Raw genomic sequence first — 7500 nt, forward strand, 5'->3', positions numbered from 1 at the left:
GTTTCGGGTTGGGGTTAGGGTTAGGGTTAGTGTTAGTGATAGGGTTAGGGTTGTGGTTAGGGTTAGGGTTAGGGTTACGGTTAGGGTCAGCGTCAGGGTCAGGGTCAGGGTTAGGATTAGGGTTAGGGTTAGGGTTAGGGTTAGGGTTAGTGTTAGGGTTAGGGTTGGGTTAAGTTTAGTGTTAGGGTTGGGGTTAGGGTTGGTGTTAGGGTTAGGGTTAGGGTTAGGGTAGTGGTTAGGTTTAGGGTTAGGGATAGGGTTAGGGTACGGGTAGGGGTGAGGGTTAGGGTTAGGGTTAGGGTTAGAGTTAGGGTTGTGGTTAGGGTTAAGTTTAGGGGCAGGTTTAGGGTTAGGTTAGTGTTACGGTTTGGGTAGGGGTCAGGTTTAGGGTTAGGGTTAGGGTTGGGGATAGGGTTAGGGTTAGGGTTAGGGTTAGGGTTGGGGTCAGGGTTAGGGTAAGGGTTAGTGTTAGGTTTAGGGTTGGGGTTAGGGCTAGGGTTAGGGTTAGGGTTGGGGTTAGGATTAGGTTTAGTGTTGGGTTTGGGGTTAGGGTTAGGGTTATGGTTAGGGTTAGGGTTGTGGTCAGGGTCAGGGTTAGGGTTCGGGTTAGGTTTAGGGTCGGGGTTAGGGATGGGGTTAGGGTTAGGGTTAGGGTTAGGGTTGGGGTTAGGGTTGGGTTTAGGGTTAGGGTTGGGGTTAGGGTCGGGGTTAGGGTTCGGGTTGGGGTCAGGGTTAGGGTAAGTGTTGGCGTTAGGTTTAGGGTTGGGGTTAGGGCTAGGGTTAGGGTTAGGGTTGGGGTTAGGATTAGGTTTAGTGTTGGGTTTGGGGTTAGGGTTAGGGTTATGGTTAGGGTTAGGGTTGTGGTCAGGGTCAGGGTTAGGGTTCGGGTTAGGGTTAGGGTCGGGGTTAGGGTTGGGGTTAGTGTTAGGGTTAGGGTTAGGGTTGGGGTTAGGGTTGGGGTTAGGGTTAGGGTTGGGGTTAGGGTCGGGGTTAGGGTTGGGGTTGGGGTAGTGGTTAGGGTTAGTGTTACGGTTAGGGTTGGGTTAAGTTTAGTGTTAGGGTTGGGGTTAGGGTTGGTGTTAGGGTTAGGGTTAGGGTTAGGGTTAGGTAGGGGTTAGGGTTAGGGTTAGGGTTAGGGTTAGAGTTAGGGTTGTGGTTAGTGTTAAGTTTAGGGGCAGGGTTAGGGTTAGGTTAGTGTTACGGTTTGGGTAGGCGTCAGGTTTAGGGTTAGGGTTAGGTTTGGCGATAGGGTTAGGGTTAGGGTTAGGGTTAGGGTTAGGGTTGTGGTCAGGGTCAGGGTTAGGGTTCGGGTTAGGTTTAGGGTCGGGGTTAGGGTTGGGGTTAGGGTTCGGGTTGGGGTTATAGTTAGGGTTAGGGTTAGTGTTAGTGTTAGTGTTAGGTTTAGGGTTGTGGTTAGGGTTAGTGTTAGGGTTAGGGTTGGATTTAGGGTTAGGGTCTCGGTTAGGGATAGGGTTGGGGTTAGGGTTAGGTTTAGGGTTAGGGTTAGGTTTGGGGTTAGGGTTAGTGTTAGGGTTAGGGTTGGATTTAGGGTTAGGGTCAGGTTTAGGGTTAGGGTTAGGGTTGGGGTTAGGGTTAGGGTTAAGCTTAGGGTTAGGGTTAGGGTTAGGGTTTTGGTTAGGGTCAGGATCAGGGTTAGGGTTAGGGTTAGGGTTAGGGTTGGGGTAGGGGTTAGGGTTAGGGTTGGGGTTAGGGATAGGGTTAGGGTTTGGGTTAGGGTTAGGTTTAGGGTTGGTGTTAGGGTTAGGGTTAGGGTTAGGGTTAGGGTTAGGTTTGGGGTTGAGTTAGTGTTAGGGTTAGGGTTGGATTTAGGGTTAGGGTCTGGGTTAGGGTTGGGGTTAGGGTTCGGGTTGGGGTTAGGTTTAGTGTTAGTGTTAGGGTTGGGTTAAGGTTCGGGTTAGGGTTAGGGTTAGGGTTGGTGTTAGGGTTGGTGTTAGTGTTGAGGTTACGGTTAGGGTTAGGGTTAGGGTAGTGATTAGGGTTAGGGTTAGGGTTAGGGTTAGGGTTGGGGTTAGGGTTAGGGTTAGGGTTAAGCTTAGGGTTAGGGTTAGGGTTAGGTTTGTGGTTAGGGTCAGGGTCAGGGTTAGGGTTAGGGTTAGGGTTAGGGTTAGGGTTAGGGTTGGGGTAGGGGTTAGGGTTAGGGTTAGGGTTAGGGTTGGGGTTAGGGTTAGGGTTAGGGTTAGGTTTGGGGTTAGGGTTAGGGTTAGGGTTAGGGTTAGGGTTAAGCTTGGGGTTAGGGTTAGGGTTAGGGTTAGGGTTGTGGTTAGGGTTAGTGTTAGGGTTAGGGTTGGATTTACGGTTAGGGTCTGGGTTAGGATTAGGGTTAGGGTTGGATTTAGGGTTAGGGTCTGGGTTTGGGTAAGGGTTAGGGTTGAGTTAGGGTTAGGGTTAGGGTTAGGGTTAGGGTTAAGCTTGGGGTTAGGGTTAGGGTTAGGGTTAGGGTTGTGGTTAGGGTTAGGTTTAGGGATAGGGTTAGGGTTAGGGTCAGGGTCAGGGTTAGGGTTAGGGTTCGGGCCGGGGTTAGGGTTCGGGTTGGGGTAGAGGTTAGGGTTAGTGTTAGGGTTAGTGTTGGGTTAAGTTTAGGGTTAGGGTTAGGGTTAGGGTTGGTGTTAGGGTTGGGTTTAGTGTTGACGTTAGGGTTAGGGTTAGGGTTAGGGTAGTGGTTAGGGTTAGGGTTAGGGTTAGGGTTAGGGTTAGGTTTGGGGTTAGGGTTAGGGTTAGGGTTAGGTTTGGGGTTACGGTTAATGTTAGGGGTAGGGTTGGATTTAGGTTTAGTGTCTGGGTTAGGGTTGGGGTCGGGGTTAGGGTTAGGGTTAGGGTTGAGTTATGGTTAGGGGTAGGGTTAGGGTTTGGGTTAGGGTTAGGGTTAGGGTTGTGGTTAGGGTTAAGTTTAGGGGCAGGGTTATGGTTAGGGTAGTGTTAGGGTTGGGGTAGGGGTTAGGTTTAGGGTTAGGGTTAGGGTTGGAGTTAGGGTTAGGGTTAGGGTTACGGTTGGGGTCAGGGTTAGGGTAAGGGTTAGTGTTACAGTTAGGGTTAGGGTTAGGGTTAGGGGTTAGGGTTAGGGTTAGGGTTAGGCTTAGGCTTAGGCTTAGGCTTAGTGTTAGGGTAGTGTTTAGGGTTAGGGTTAGGGTTAGGGTAGGGGTTAGGGTTAGGGTTAGGGTTTGGGCTGGGGTTCGGGTTAGTGTTAGGGTTAGGGTTAGGGTTGGGGTTAGGGTTAGCGTTAGGGTTAGGTTTGGGGTTAGGGTTAGTGTTAGGGTTACGGTTGGATTTAGGGTTAGGGTCTGGGTTAGGGTAGGGTTAGGGTTGGGTTTAGGGTTAGGGTTAGGGTTGAGTTAGGGTTAGGGTTAGGTTTAGGGTTCGGGTCAGGGTCAAGGTTAGTGTTCGAGTTAGGTTTAGGGTCAGGGTCAGGGTTAGCGTTCGGGTTAGGTTTAGGGTCGGGTTTAGGGTTGGGGTTACGGTTCGGGTTGGTTAGGGTTGGTGTTAGTGTTAGGGTTAGGGTTGGGTTAAGTTTAAGGTTAGGGTTAGGGTAGGGTTAGGGTTGGGGTTAGGGTTAGGGTTAGGGTTAGGGTTAGGTTTGGGGTTATGGTTAGTGTTATGGTTAGGGTTGGATTTAGGGTTAGGGTCAGTTTAGGGTTAGGGTTAGGGTTAGGGTTAGGGTTAAGCTGAGGGTTAGGGTTAGGGTTAGGGTTAGGGTTAGGGTTGTGGTTAGGGTTAGGGTTAGGGTTAGGGTTAGGGTTAGGGTTGTGGTTAGGGTTAAGTTTAGGGGCAGGGTTAGGGTTAGGTTAGTGTTACGGTTTGGGTAGGGCTCAGGTTTAGGGTTAGGGTTAGGGTTGGGGATAGGGTTAGGGTTAGGGGTAGGGTCAGGGTTAGGGTTAGGGTTGGGGTCAGGGTTAGCGTAAGGGTTAGTGTTAGGTTTAGGGTTGGGGTTAGGGCTAGGGTTAGGGTTAGGGTTGGGGTTAGGATTAGGTTTAGTGTTGGGTTTGGGGTTAGGGTTAGGGTTAGGGTTAGGGTTAGGGTTGTGGTCAGGGTCAGGGTTAGAGTTCGGGTTAGGTTTAGGGTCGGGGTTAGGGTTGGGGTTAGGGTTAGGGTTGGGGTTAGGGTTGGGGTTAGGGTTAGGGTTGGGGTTAGTGTCGGGGTTAGGGTTCGGGTTGGGGTCAGGGTTAGGGTAAGGGCTAGTGTTAGGTTTAGGGTTGGGGTTAGGGCTAGGGTTAGGGTTAGGGTTGGGGTTAGGATTAGGTTTAGTGTTGGGTTTGGGGTTAGGGTTAGGGTTAGGGTTATGGTTAGGGTTAGGGTTGTGGTCAGGGTCAGGGTTAGGGTTCGGGTTAGGTTTAGTGTCGGGCTTAGGGTTGGGGTTAGGGTTAGGGTTAGGGTTAGGGTTAGGTTTGGGGTTAGGGTTAGGGTTAGGGTTAGGTTTGGGGTTAGGGTTAATGTTAGGGTTAGGGTTGGATTTAGTTTTAGGGTCTGGGTTAGGGTTAGGGTTGGGGTTAGGGTTAGGGTTAGGGTTGATTTATGGTTAGGGGTAGGGTTAGGGTTTGGGTTAGGGTTAGGGTTGTGTTAGGGTTGGGGTAGGGGTTAGGGTTAGGGTTACGGTTGGGGTCAGGTTTAGGGTAAGGGTTAGTGTTAGGTTTAGGGTTGGGGTTAGGGATAGGGTTAGGGTTTGTGGTTAGGATTAGGTTTAGTGTTGGGGTTGGGGTTAGGGTTAGGGTTATGGTTAGGGTTAGGGTTGGGGTCAGTGTTAGGGTTAGGGTTAGGGTTAGGGTTAGTGTTAGGTTTATGGTTGGGGTTAGGGTTAGTATTAGGTTTAAGGTTGGGGTCAGGGTTAGGGTTAGGGTTAGGGTTAGGTTTAGGGTTGGTGTTAGGGTTAGGGTTAGGGTTGGGGTTAGGGTTAGCGTTAGGGTTAGGGTTAGAGTTAGGGTTGTGGTTAGGGTTAAGTTTAGGGGCAGGGTTAGGGTTAGGTTAGTGTTACGGTTTGGGTAGGGCTCAGGTTTAGGGTTAGGGTTAGGGTTGGGGATAGGGTTAGGGTTAGGGGTAGGGTTAGGGTTAGGGTTAGGGTTGGGGTCAGGGTTAGGGTAAGGGTTAGTGTTAGGTTTAGGGTTGGGGTTAGGGCTAGGGTTAGGGTTAGGGTTGGGGTTAGGATTAGGTTTAGTGTTGGGTTTGGGGTTAGGGTTAGGGTTAGGGTTAGGGTTATGGTTGTGGTCAGGGTCAGGGTTAGAGTTCGGGTTAGGTTTAGGGTCGGGGTTAGGGTTGGGGTTAGGGTTAGGGTTAGGGTTAGGGTTGGGGTTAGGGTTGGGGTTAGGGTTAGGGTTGGGGTTAGTGTCGGGGTTAGGGTTCGGGTTGGGGTCAGGGTTAGGGTAAGGGCTAGTGTTAGGTTTAGGGTTGGGGTTAGGGCTAGGGTTAGGGTTAGGGTTGGGGTTAGGATTAGGTTTAGTGTTGGGTTTGGGGTTAGGGTTAGGGTTAGGGTTATGGTTAGGGTTAGGGTTGTGGTCAGGGTCAGGGTTTGGGTTCGGGTTAGGTTTAGTGTCGGGCTTAGGGTTGGGGTTAGGGTTAGGGTTAGGGTTAGGGTTAGGTTTGGGGTTAGGGTTAGGGTTAGGGTTAGGTTTGGGGTTAGGGTTAATGTTAGGGTTAGGGTTGGATTTAGTTTTAGGGTCTGGGTTAGGGTTAGGGTTGGGGTTAGGGTTAGGGTTAGGGTTGAGTTATGGTTAGGGGTAGGGTTAGGGTTTGGGTTAGGGTTAGGGTTAGGGTTGTGTTAGGGTTGGGGTAGGGGTTAGGGTTAGGGTTACGGTTGGGGTCAGGTTTAGGGTAAGGGTTAGTGTTAGGTTTAGGGTTGGGGTTAGGGATAGGGTTATGGTTTGTGGTTAGGATTAGGTTTCGTGATGGGGTTGGGGTTAGGGTTAGGGTTAGGGTTATGGTTAGGGTTAGGGTTGGGGTCAGGGTTAGGGTTAGGGTTAGGGTTAGTGTTAGGTTTATGGTTGGGGTTAGGGTTAGTATTAGGTTTAAGGTTGGGGTCGGGGTTAGGGTTAGGGTTAGGGTTAGGGTTGGGGATATGGTTAGGGTTAAGGTTAGGGTTAGGGTTAGGGTTGGGTTAGGGTTGGGTTAGCGTTGGGTGAGGGTTAGGGTTAGGTTTAGTGTTGGGGTTCGGGTTAGGTTTAGTCTTGGGGTTGGGGTTAGGGTAGGGTTAGGGTTAGGGTAGGGTTAGGGTTAGGGTTGGGGTTAGGGTTAGGGTTAGGGTTAGGGTTAGGTTTTGGGTTAGGGTTAGGGTTAGGGGTAGGGTCGGGGTTAGGGTTAGGGTTGGGGTTAGTGTTGGGGTTAGGGTTAGGTTTAGGCTTAGTGTTAGGGTAGTGTTTAGGGTTAGGGTTAGGGTTAGGGTAGGGGTTAGGGTTAGGGTTAGGTTTGGGGTCAGGGTTAGGGTTAGGGTTAGGGTTAGGGTTGGGGTTAGGTTTAGCGTTAGGGTTAGGTTTGGGGTTAGGGTTAGTGTTAGGGTTAGGTTTGGATTTAGGGTTAGGGTCTGGGTTAGGGTTAGGGTTAGGTTTGGGGTTAGGGTTAATGTTAGGGTTAGGGTTGGATTTAGTTTTAGGGTCTGGGTTAGGGTTAGGGTTGGGGTTAGGGTTAGGGTTGAGTTATGGTTAGGGGTAGGGTTAGGGTTAGGGTTTGGGTTAGGGTTAGGGTTAGGGTTGTGTTAGGGTTGGGGTAGGGGTTAGGGTTAGGGTTACGGTTGGGGTCAGGGTTAGGGTAAGGGTTAGTGTTAGGTTTAGGGTTGGGGTTAGGGATAGGGTTAGGGTTTGTGGTTAGGATTTGGTTTAGTGGTGGGGTTGGGGTTAGGGTTAGGTTTATGGTTAGGGTTTGGGTTGGGGTCAGGGTTAGGGTTAGGGTTAGTGTTAGGTTTATGGTTGGGGTTAGGGTTAGGATTAGGTTTAAGCTTGGGGTTGGGGTTAGGGTTAGGGTTAGGGTTAGGGTTGGGGATAGGGTTAGGGTTAAGGTTAGGGTTAGGGTTAGGGTTAGGGTTGGGTTAGGGTTGGGGTAGGGGTAGGGTTAGGGTTAGTGTTGGGGTTCGGGTTAGGTTTAGTGTTGGGGTTGGGGTTAGGGTAGGGTTAGGGATAAGCTTGGGGTTAGGGTTAGGGATAGGGTTGTGGTTAGGGTTAGGGTTAGGGTTTGGGATAGGGTTAGGGTTATGGTCAGGGTCAGGGTCAGGGTTAGGGTTAGGGTTAGGGTCGGGGTTAGGGTTCGGGTTGGGGTAGAGGTTAGGGTTAGTGTTAGGTTAGGGTTGGGTTAAGTTTAGAGTTAGGGTTAGGGTTAGGGTTGGTGTTAGGGTTGGGTTTAGTGTTGACGTTAAGGTTAGGGTTAGGGTTAGGGTTAGGGTAGTGGTTAGGGTTAGGGTTAGGGTTAGGTTTGGGGTTAGGGTTAGGGTTAGGGTTAGGTTTGGGGTTAGGGTTAATGTTAGGGTTAGCGTTGGATTTAGTTTTAGTGTCTGGGTTAGGGTTAGGG

This window comes from Heloderma suspectum, chromosome W (genome assembly GCF_057233095.1).
Source record: "Heloderma suspectum isolate Gila_16-S chromosome W, 16-S_ref, whole genome shotgun sequence".
In the NCBI taxonomy this organism is placed as follows: Eukaryota; Metazoa; Chordata; class Lepidosauria; order Squamata; family Helodermatidae; genus Heloderma; species Heloderma suspectum.